The following is a 12,752-nucleotide window of genomic DNA, read 5'->3' on the forward strand; positions in this document are numbered from 1 at the left end:
AATCAAATATTGTAAATTCATTTATATTATCAAATCTAGAGATAAGTTTAATTGAAAAAATTATTGGAAAAGAAGAAATTACCGATATTAGAATAGCTTCAAATTGTTCATCTATGATTTATATTTTAAGCTTACCTACCACTAACAAGAGACTTGTGAAAAAATTATACTCAAAGGAGTGAAAAAGGGAAATATAATTGATTACGAGAAAATTTTAAAATGTAAATCGAAATTGTACGGACTCAAAAATGAATGTAGAGGATATAATAAAATAACAATTTGCATTAAAAAAGATTTTAGAGAAATAATTAATAATAGTTGTATTAGCAATCTTATAAATGTAAACGCCCAAATTGTACGCTTGTCAACGCCGACCACATTAGCAGCCTAGAAGAGTTACAACCTGGAATACTTTTCTTGAACGATTACAATGGTTTAATCGATATAGATGGAAAATCAATTGATCTTAATGGAACATTTATAATTCAACACCACAACTCTGCCATCAAAGTACAAAACAAAAATTTCTACGTGCATGAAATGAGCAATTTGCAACCTCTTCCAGCCGTTTTAGAACAGCCAAATCCAAAAACACCCTTTGAACAAATACTATCCTTGCATATGATGAAGGACCTCCAAATACAAAATACGAAGAAACTGGAGACGATCAATAAAATCAATACCTCTAATACTGCACTCATTATATCTATGGTAATAGCTATCATACTACTCGCCTTTAAAATTTCCGAAAGAAGGACGCCGAAGGACCCTCAAGGGAAATGCAATAAACCAAGTGCCCCTAGTACTCCAGAATCTGCGAATATGCGACCGGGGACGTCCGCACTTGAGGAGGGAGGAGCTAACGCAATACTTCCCATAACTCCACATAAGAATGACGGTAACCAAACACCCAACATGCGCAGCTCAGCACTTCATGCAACTCAACATAAAGAAGATGGTAATACAACACCTTACATGTGCAACCAAAAAGTTGGGCAACAGATTCCAGAGCAGCGACTGGCTTTTCTGTGGGAAACGCTTAATCAGCAAAATACCTGTCACGTTGACAGCACTCGGGCTTAACTTTTAGGTTTAGCTTTAGAATTAAGAGAATTTGTAGGTTTAGTTGTTAAGCTCATATCAACAAATAAAGACCGGCCTCGTCCGGAACATTATTTTTTGTAACCTACCGATGCGGAGGCTACGACATCTGCCCAGGGGAAGGTAGCCGATGGCGCACATGAGGGTGGTCAGGGGGAATCCAGGGCCACCACCTAGGTGTGAGAGTGCCCGTTGGCACCATGGGCTGCATAAGCTCACGAGGTGCGCCGATGAGCCGTCGGCAGCCTTATACAGTCTCCCTGGTGGAGGAGGTTTGGAAGGGTGCCGATCTAGTGGCCGTGGACAAAGCGGATCTTCCGATGCGTCCACAGGTTCGGGTATGGCTCCCTACTGAGCTTTCCTCTCCAGAGGAGATCGAAGGAGTACTGCAATCCACCTCTCCCGACGCATAACTGGAGGGTTATATAACTGGGGATGACCGAGGAATCTTATCGGCAAGCGCTGATACTGCTTAATGCAGAGTCCCTCGGTGCTCTCGGCGATACAAAGGGGGTCATATACTATGGCTTCGAAAAGGTGGTTGTACGGATTATACCGACCGAAGCCAAAGCAGATGACCCTCTGCCTCCAGCAACTTCGGTGGGAGGAAGAGAGGCCATTGACTCCGCCAGCATGGAGTTGGGAGACTCGGCTCAATCGGATGCTGAGAGTATTGGGGGCGGCTCCTCTGCCGGGACGTCCATCTTCAGTCTCGAGAAGCTGTTCGGTGGGGTCGATGTCCGCGGTGAGAGCGCGGAACTAGCGCTCATGGAGGATATTCTGAAGAATGAAGGTTCTGCAGATTAATCTCCAACATTCCAAGGCGGCATCCGCCAATCTTTTGCTCCACCTTGAGTAAGGTGGGGCTGACGTGGTTCTGATACAGGAGCCATGGCTGAGCAGTAATGGTATCTCTGGAATCAGAACAAGGAACCACAAGCTGATAGCGGCGAACAACGTAGGTAGAACTAGGGCCTGTATGCTTATCAGAGGTAAACTAAAAGCTTTTATTTTGCATAATTTCAGCAATGAGGATGTGGTTACAATTAGGCTGGAACGAGAGGCTGGAGAACTCTGGCTCATATCCGCCTACATGCCGCACGATGACGAGGTGGAGCCACCTCCAAGGCTGCTGAGGAGCTCTCTAGCGGCAGCTAAGCGACGGAAAGCTGGCGTGATCTTGGGGTCCGGTGCGAACTCGAGGCACTCTGTTTGGGGCATCTCGGATACAAACTTGAGAGGTGAGTCACTTTTTGAATTTATTCTGAGTGAAAACTTACATATCTGTAACAGGGGTAATTCCCCTACGTTTATAACTGCTGCCAGGGAGGAGGTTCTTGACCTCACACTGGCTTCATCTGAGACAGCACCTCTGACCTCGGATTGGAGGGTTCTGAGCGAACACTCTTTTTCGGATCAATGGACATTCTATTCTCTTTGGACGAAACGCGTCCACATAGCAAGCCCTTCAGGAACCTTAGGAGCATGAACTGGGATCTGCATAACAGGAACCTTCGCGGAGTGCTCCCTGATGCGCCAGAACCAAATTCTGTGCAGTCGGTAGATTCGCTCGAGGAGCTTGTTGAAGTTTTCAGCTCTTCGTGCAGGGAAGCTCTTGAAAGCGCATGTCCGCTGAGATTTCAGAAAGGTAGGGGGAACCCCCTTTGGTGGACTGCTCTCTGAGTTAAGAGCGTCGAGCAGACGACTTTTCAATAGGGCCCGTAGGAGTAAGTTCTCTTCTGATTGGGAACTCTATAAGGTTGGACTAGGAATCTGCAAGTCCGAAATAAGAACGGCAAAAAAGATTTCATGGAGGTCTTTCTGCGAAAAAGTTGAAGGGTGTCATGAATCTTCGAGATTTAAGCGTATTCTCGCTAGGAGTCCTGCTCCGCTGGGTTACTTGAGGGATGAGGCAGGTCACTGGACTATGAGTGGCGAGGAGTCGCTTAGGTTTCTCCTGGACACTAACTTTCCTTCCGATCCCTCCCCTGAGGAGATCTCCTTAGGGGAAGTCTGTGAAGACTGTGCTGCTGTTTCTGACCTCTTCAATTCGTTCGAACTCTTTAAATCCCCAGGACCTGAGGGCATCATACCTGCGCATCTGCAAAATGCGGCGGAGGTATCGTGCCGTTGGTTGGCCCCAATCTACGCGAGCTGCGTTAGATACGGGTACATTCCCAGGGGTTGGTGGGTCGTCAAGGTTGTGTTCATCCCGAAGGCCGGAGGAGCTCTCATGTTGCCCCCAAGGACTTTAGGCAAATCAGTCTTTCATCGTTTCTGCTGAAGATGTTGGAGAGGCTGGTTGATATGCACATAAGGAGCATAATTCCTCGGGATCGCCTGTCTAGAGCTCAGCATGCTTACTGTAAAGGACGGTCAGTCGATGCTGCTCTGCATACAATTGTGAGGTGTATAGAGGAAGCCTTCACTCACAAGGACTTTGCCGTAGGAGCCTTCCTCGATATCGAGGGGGCTTTTAATAATGTCCTGCCGGACGCAATAGTTAAGTCGCTAAATAAGCTTGGGGTTGAGGTCAGTCCCATTAGGCTCATCGAAAGCTTGCTGCGTGACAGAACTGTCATGGCCGTCTGGGGCAGCGCCTGCTTGTCTCGCATGGTGAGCAGTGGCGCCCCGCAGGGAGGGGTTCTCTCACCCCTTCTCTGGGTCAACGTGGTGAATGAGCTACTAGTGGAGCTGGAGAAACACGTCTGTCGGGTAATTGCCTATGCAGACGATGTGGCGCTCCTAGATAAAGGTACACTCTGTATAAACTGACCCAACGGTACTTTAACATATTTACTAACTGAACGGCCAAAAGTGGTCTTGCCGTAAACCGCAGTAAGACAGAGCTGGTCTTATTCACAAAAAAATATAAAATCCCCGCTGCTCTTCCCTCGGTTGGAGGTCTGCGCTTACAGCTATCTGACAGGGTCTAGTAATTGGGCTTGATCCTGGACAGGAAGTTGTCGTGGGTACCAAACATCGAGGAAAGGGCAAGAAAGGCATCAGTGGCCTTATATTGCATTAGGGGAGCTAGTAAGAGATGGGGCATCTCCCCTAAAGTTGTCTATTGGTTATACGAGACCGTAGTCAAGTCAATTATGTTCTATGGGGCCCTAGTCTGGTGGAACTGACTGGAAAATGCTATACTAGCTAGGCGGTTGGAGCGCGTACAACGGCTGCTTTAATTGGTATTAGTGGGGCGCTGCGAACCGCCCCCACATTAGCACTGAGCGCAATGCTAAACGAAGCGCCTGTCGACGTTGCAGGCAGAGTTGTCGTGGCGCGAACGGCTATTAGACTCAGGGAAACCGATTGGTTGATCAACTTAGGGACTGGACACTCTGGAGTTCTAGGAGGTTTCTACTTCATCCCCGATCGCACCGATTACTGCACCACCGTTACGGCTCCTAGGAGCTTCTTCTCTGTCCACTTTCCCTCAAGGGATGAGTTGGCCGGGCGGGACTTCTGGAGGAGGGGTGCGGTGAACATCTTTACGGATGGATCGAAACTGGATGCCATGGTTGGTGGAGGGGTCTTCTGTCGAGAGCTTTCCATCAGCACTAAGTTCAGGCTCCCGGACTTCTGAAGTGTATTCCAGGCGGACGTAGCTGCTATCAAGGAGGCGGTGGATTCACTGCTAAGGAGCGTTATAACCGTCAAGGAAGTGAGCGTATATTCTGATAGTTAAGCGGCTATCAGGGCTTTGAGTTAGTTAGAGGTGCGCTCTAACCTGGTTAATGAATGTCTCCTCTCTCTTTCGGCCGCGTCGGAGTACTTCCGCATTAGGCTTATTTGGGTTCCGGGACACAGCGCCATTGTGGGGAACTGCGTTACTGACGAGCTGGCCAGGGAAGGAACCCGTGAAACGTTACTACCAAATAAAGAGCGGCTGGGGGTGCCATTGATCGCTTGTGGTTCGCTCTTGGTTAAATGGGCCTCATGTCACCTCAGCGAACGCTGAGTGAATACCATGACATGCGCGATCGCAAGGTCCTTTTGGCCGAGGGTGGACCGGGGGCGATCGAGGGCACTCCTCACCCTCACAAAGCCACAGCTATCACTTCTGGTGGGGGTTTTAACGGGTCACTGTCCTATCGGTATCCACGCAGTAAGGCTGAACATTCTGCCGGACCCTTTGTGTCGCTGTTGCCTGGAAGATGACGAGGTAGAATCACCTCAACACTATCTTCTTAGGCGCCCAGAGTTTGCGAGGCTAAGGTTGAAGTACTTTGGCTCTCACTTTCTAAACAGCCTCGAGGAGCTCTGGGGCATTGAGATCAGCCGTATTAGTAAATACATAATCGGCTCGGAGCGTTTTAACGATAAAGTTTAGGGGCCTTTCCAAATTGTGGTATCACAAAGGACAATCTTACATTGTCTAAGTGAGCTCCGGTTACACGGGGCTGTCACCTTACCAAACCTAACCTAACTTACCGAAGCCGGGTAGTTTAACTTGTACACCCTGCAGTAAATCAAACTGGTTCCGAACTTGAGCTGAGCTAGCCTGAAAAGGGACGGTACTGGTTCTTCGTCTATCCCTACTCAATGCTTTCAACTGTCTTTTTAACATGGCTATGTCCTACGAAGTGACAATTGTCGCACTCTGCATAACTTTTGAACTTGTTCTGAGCTGACTCTGGCTTAGATGGCTCAGAGACAGTTCATATAACAACAGTTCCTAGATACACTGAGAAAAACGATTGGTTTCGACAACTAAAGTTATTTAGTTCCCGAATTTTGACCATATTTGGGAACTGTTACCAAGGATTGGGAACTATTACCATGGGTTGGTAATTATAACTAAATATATTAAAGCTTCTAATACTTATCTAGGTTGTAACAAATCGTTAATTTAGTTGAAGGGTTTGGTTAATACTAATAAATATTTCTTTGAAGCATATTTCTACAAATTCCATTCAACTTAACGTGTGGTTCATAAAAGGATGTTATTAAGCTCTGCTAATGCAGATAAGCTTTGCTTCAACACATGGTTTAGTCATAGTTACCAAATCTTAGTTGAGACAACCACGATTTGGTTTGAGAGTGGAACATATTCATGCTTGTGAGCCACCCCTAAAGAATGCTGAGCGCTCTCTGAGCACATCTGTGTTTCATATACGAAGAGCGCCAGCTGAGCAATGCACACAGTCCCACTTATTGAATCGTTTGAATGTGCTAGTATGCCGACCATTGTATTCTCCCAATCGTGCTGACCATTGCGTTGTGCGTGGAAATCATTGCTCCGCTACCGCTGTTCGTATATGCGTGAAACCCGCATGTGGTCCCAGAGCGCTCAGTAAGCTATGGCATGTCGATCGCTGCGCTAGGTAGAAAAAGAAAAGTGTGTGCTATGACATGCACAGAATTGTTTGTCTCAGTTTCAGTTTTTCTATCACCGCGAGTGGTTTCGGTGCGCGCATAGTTATTTAAAAATATAAAGTTTGATGCCAACCGGGGTTTCTTAGTGGATATATAATTTATGTGAAATTATAATTTGAAAGTGTCTATTTAGCCAAGGAAAAAGCAAAGCAGTATACTTCCAGCAGATATTGACCTGGGTTTTCGCACGACTGTTCCTGTTTCATCGTCGTTTTTTAGGAAATTCATACCACCATATACATATGTATTATTTACTTTAGTAACTAACTTATGTAAATATGTATGTATTTTTTATGCTTAATATATGCAAATAAAAGAAGAAAGTAAACACAACAAACATCGAGTAAATTTTTATTTGTGTTAAACTGAAACTTTTTTTCCAATAATAAACGGTTAGCTGATTCAAGTCTACAGCAAGTTCACAAAATTAATTGATTGAACTTGTATCAACCAAAGCATTGTTTATATTTGCTCAACAATGATTTGATTCAACTAACAATATTGTCCAATCAAGGTAGTCGTTTTGCAATTATTAACAAATATACATTTGTCCCAACTAGAAGTCTTAAGTAAATTGCAGACTTTCGTGAACTATATATTTATATCGCCATATCCAACTATGCCACTTGATCACTATAACCAAATCTTGGTTATTATAACTAAACCTTTTTCTGGGTGTAGTTAAAAAAGGGTTACCTCCGGGCTAAAAAAAATTGGTTAGTTTTGAGCTGGTTCTAAAAAGTATAGTATAGAGCCTTTTCTTTAAATACTGATAAGCACGCATAAAATTTTGTTAATAAAAAATACTTCATTTTATGAATAATTAGCTATTTGGTTTGCACTAACTTACTTTTTCAGTTATTCCTTCATTTTCTAAAACTGTTATTCTTAAAAATAATTTATATTTGTTACGTATAAAGTGTATTTCTGTGATACCTATAATTAAAAATCTAAACTAATTCGTGTGATAAAATGAGAAAAACGGTGATATATTGAATGCTTATTTGTGATAACTCAGCGCTAAATTGTATTAAATGTGTTTAAATGTAATACATATACTCTCCGGCATCTTATAAGAATATATAGAATTTTGAATATTTACAATGGTTTTCATGCTAAATATTTTTCGTAATTTTTTGTTTAATATTTTTCGTAAATTTTTTCTTTTTAGGGATGGCCCATAAGTGTTATAACATAAATATATAATTTCACGTTTCTAACTGTGCTGGAAATTTAGTAGAATTCGATAAACTGTATAAAACCTTCAACATTTTCAAACCGGAGTGATAAGTATGCATTCCTATAGCCCAGGGGTGGGCAAGGCCGAGGCCGAAAAGAGCCACATGTAAATTCTAAATTCTACAAAGAGCCACACAAAAAAAAACAACAAAAACAAAAATTATATTTAAAAAAAAGTATTATTAGAAATGAAAAACATTAATTTTATTATTGTTCTAATGCCCGTAAGATAGATATTAAAAAAAATCAAAGGATCCCTGGCTAAATTTTCAAAATCTGATTTTACGTCAGTTAAAGCCGTTCGTAACAGTTCTATTAAATGTTGGTTAATCAATTGTGAATAGTAAATATTTTGACTTTACGAATTTCATTGTAGAGTACAAAAGCTTACAGTTATACGTTGTACCAAAAATTGAAAATATACGGCACGCAGCTGTTTTCTATAGCGGATATAACTTTAATCTGGTACATGCTGCCGGAATTCAAGCAGTGGCAAAGCTTTATGTTGCATTTCCAGTGCCTTATCTTCTTTTCGTTCTAAAAACGCCAACTCTTTTTCGCTTTTCTTAAAAAGGAGTATTTCGGATATTGTAAATTCATCCTCAAGAAAGGGTTTAAGAAGTATGCAAACGTACATTTAAATAATTTCAAATCGGCAATTCTTTTTTAAAATCTGCTTTTAAATCATGTAGTTTTGCGGCATAGTGGTCCAATTTATCCTCTTTGACATGTGCCATATTTTTTTTTAGCCATGGAAAGTGATGAAATATTCTTTTTTTTGAGATCATGTATAAAAAGGCGTAGCTTAGCTTCAAAACTTAAAATAATTTGCGACAAATCTAAAACATTTTTATTCTCCCCTTGTAGAAACAAACTCAAGTTTTGCAAATGTTTCATCCAGCCCTGCCAGATGTACGTCTTCCGTACGGTACGGATTTGCAGGGATGAAAATGGTTGTACGGATTCAACGTACGGATTTTTAGCTTTCCGTCAAGATGTACGGATTTTCGAAATGTCTTTTTCATATTGTAAAAATTTTCCGTCTTTACACATATCTCATATGTGTCTTATAATTTCTGAACTTTCCACTTTTTTTATTAAAAAATATGTTGTTTTCGTACTTGAAGGAAGCGTTGTCAGGTTGACGTTTTAACCGTCATTTAGACGTTTTTTGTATCCTGTTGACGTTTGGACGTTTTTTGTGTAAAAAATGACGTTTTTTAACTTCCCAGTAATTTTTCTCTGTTACTAGAGCTTGTAAGCACAACTGATTTTGAATTATTTTCTTAATAAATCTTTCCAAGCTTTGTGTTTTTCAGCAGCTGCTTCAAAAGATATTTATTCTTTGGACACAGATGACTTAAATATGATGCATACCATGCGTACGCGCATTTTTTGGATTCTTGGACTAAGGATCCCGTGTCAAAGGCTGGTTGTGTAAACACTTGAGGTTACGATGCTTATTGTAATGTTTGCAATTTCACATTAAAAACCAAATCCGGAAGAGCTGATCTCTTGCAACACGCACACTCGCAAAAGACCTCTATGCAGCTCTCAAGAAAAGCAAAAACTCCATATAAAATGACGTACAAGAAATGGCTAAGAAATTTTCTTGAGTCAAATTTTCTTAAGGCAGTACGCAGTTCTTAAGAAATTTACTACGCTTTCTACTACGGTTTTCTAAAGTTTTTTTGTGAAAAAAGAGCACAAGGCAACCCAGGTTTGCAACAGAAATATATGCCCGTTCCATTATTTCTTGAGGAAAGAGTGAGGCAACAGGCTGTGAAGTATCAAAAATGTCAAAATTCCTTGGACACACACACGAAATAATGGCAATTTTTTCTTGACCGTTTTCTTGAGAGCTGCATACAGGGCTTTAGCAGAACGTAATATAGCATTTTCGACAACCGACCCCCTTACCAAATGTCTACAAGAAAAAAAATTATTAAAAATCAACCCGATTCTTTAGCAACTTAAAACTTGCACATTATTGCCCTGAAATTTAATGGGCTATCAAACTGAGTATTCAAAAAATTCTAAAAATTCCAAATAAAAATTTGAAAATCTAGCTTAAGCTTTGCAGATTTTTTATAATTTTTGCACAAAGTTTGAAATGTGGATTTATATTTTGTTTATTATATAATTTGTTTGGCTTTTATGGAAAAATAAAAACCATTAAATAAACAAAAGAGTAACAGCCAAAATCGATCAAAATGGTGATGACTTAATCAGCTGATCACAAGTGTATGTATAAAATTATACTTATATTAATGATCTCAAACGGTTTACAATGAATTTTAAATGTGCTCTGTCAAAATTACATTTTAATATACTTTACATACATATGTACCCTTGTTATACAATAAATACAATTTAAGAACAATTTTTTGTACATTCATTTGTATAAGACGTTTTTGGGTGGGAAATTACGTTTTTTCAGACCAAGAGGGACGTTTTCTCATGCCGAAGACCTGGCAACACTGCTTGAAGGACTTATATGTTAAAAGCTTGACTACTTTTCACCCGATTTTAAAAATCAAACATGAGAAGAGGATTTATAGGCCTTTAAAATTATGTATAACAATCTAGTGGTAGACTTCAATTGTTGGGAAGTTTTGTTGCGTAAAATCTAAAAAAAAAACACTAATTTTCTTTATTTTTCCACTCTAACCATCGCTTCAAACATTATACTGTTACTCGGTAGGGTCGAAAACCTACCTGAAAAGTTTTATTGCATGTAAATAAACTAACAACACACTGCTTACTAAAAGTTCTAGTCAGAAAAATAATAAAGTTGTCTGTGAAGCAATCACTAAATAGGAATAGTAGAAATATGTGCTGCTTTATTTGATGTTGTTAAAAGTCCGATTCCTGTGTTCACCTAAGTACAAACAAATTTGATTGTACGGATTTTTCACCCACCACTTTTTGTCCGTGTACGGATTTTATACCCTAAACTTCTGACAACCCTGGTACCATTATATCGGTAAAGAACATTAAGTCAGAAAGCCAATTTTCATTCTCCAATTGCGGGTAATGTTCCGATTTCACTTTGCGTATGTGTATATAAAAATTAAAAATAAATAAAAAAAAAACAACACAATAGAAAATAATGTCTAGCAAAGAAATATGTATTTTAAAAAGTAAAAGGAGCTGCATTTTTCTGAGCAAGGAGCCGTGTTTGCCCACCGTTGCTATAGCCCATTAAATTTTTGTATAATTTATCACGCTGATATTTCGTAACTATTTTTAAAGCTTATACAGATGGCAGCGTTGATCCAGATTAACTCGGACTTAATCCTGATCAACTGCAGCTAATTCGCACGCTTTTGAAGGTATTCTCCTATTTAAATATTTTCGTAAGATGCAAACTTACACTTTACTACACTAAAATTTGATGGGCTACAAAACTGAATACTCGAAATATTTATAAAAAAAACTCGGATTAAAAAGTTTGAAATTTGAAGACAGTTTTAGAGTTATATCAAGTTTGCAGCACAGTTAGGAATTCGAATTTAAATTGTTTATGGAATATGAGACATACTGAACGAAAAATATTTAAAATGCAAAACATTGGAAATTAAACACAATCACTGCATAACTAAACAGTTTTGTTTATCTTTTTTAAATCTGTTAAAAAGTCGAAAATTTTGATGGCAAGTCGTTAAATTTTTCTTTGTTTTGCATAAAGTTTGAAAACACGGTTTATATGATTTTGTTTTAAACAGGATCAATTTTTTTTTTATGAAATAATAAACAAATTTTAATCCTCAATATATTTTGAATATATGAAAAGAAATGATGTACGCAGACTTTTGCTGTTAAGTGTAATTTAAGTAAATTTTATGGTTATATTTTGCTATTAGTTTTAGGGTCTAAAAAAATCGAAAGAATATAGTATAGTACATTTGTGCATCTTTTGTCAGCTTTCGCATGACCAGGATGAGTAACATTGATGACAGCGCAACTAGCAACATATGAGTCTCACCCGTCCAGCTCTGCATCCCTTTGCAGTGGTTCAGAGACAGTTCTGAAATTTGTAGGGCGGAACTAGCGTTTTGCTAGACTGTCTCTAAATTTTGCTGCAGAGCATATACTTTCTTAATTACATATTAAAAAGCATCCGAGACGTGCAAAACGCCATTCGCACAGTGAAAAATGCTTAATTTTAATGCGGGCGTATGTGGTGTAGTGGTAAGCAGTGCGCGCTTCCACTCCACAGCACCTGGGTTCAAGCCCTGGTCAAAGCAACATTGCAAAAAAATATAGAAAAAGGTTTTTTCTTAACAGCGGTCGTCCTTCGGCTGGCAATGGCAAACCTCCGAGTGTATTTCTGTCATGAACAACAGCTTCTTATAAAAATACAATCGGAGTCGGCGTAAAACTGTAGGTCCCTCCGCTTTGTGTGACAACATCAACGCGCACGCCACAAGTCGGAGGAGAAGCTCGGCCAAACACTAATATATGTGTAAGCGCCAATCTATTATTATTATTTGAATTGAATATTTCCATTATACGTAGTGTATGTATAATGGAAATATTCAATTTTGAGCACTTTTCACTTGATTTAAATACAAACATTTTTAAACGGTAATAAAATAAAAAAGTTTAATTTTAACAACGCGTTTTTTTTTTCAGTATACAAATGGTGATCTCACGCACTCGATCGTCAGCACTCATAGCAGAAAATTTAAAATTTTTTTTCTTTCAAGTATCTTAAGTTGAAATCAATTTGGAATTTATCGTATAATACACTATGAAGTGCGGTTAATCTGAACCTTCATATAATTAATGTAAACACTTGAACTTTTATTATTAAAAAATTTATTTTCTTTTGGAAACTTAAAACTCTGTTTTCATAAAGCACCTCTGCTTTTTTATTGAATTTAATTCACCCCAGAATTAAACAATAAAAAATATATTAATAATAACCTTCGTTCGTTATTTCTATTTAAAAGCTTTTTCAGTCCTTTTTCATATGATATCAAATTTTTTTAATTTGGATAAGCGGTTTTTTTATTATTCGGAAA

This window comes from Rhagoletis pomonella, unplaced genomic scaffold (genome assembly GCF_013731165.1).
Source record: "Rhagoletis pomonella isolate Grant_MI unplaced genomic scaffold, Rhpom_1.0 Rhpom_scaffold_00262, whole genome shotgun sequence".
Lineage (NCBI taxonomy): Eukaryota > Metazoa > Arthropoda > Insecta > Diptera > Tephritidae > Rhagoletis > Rhagoletis pomonella.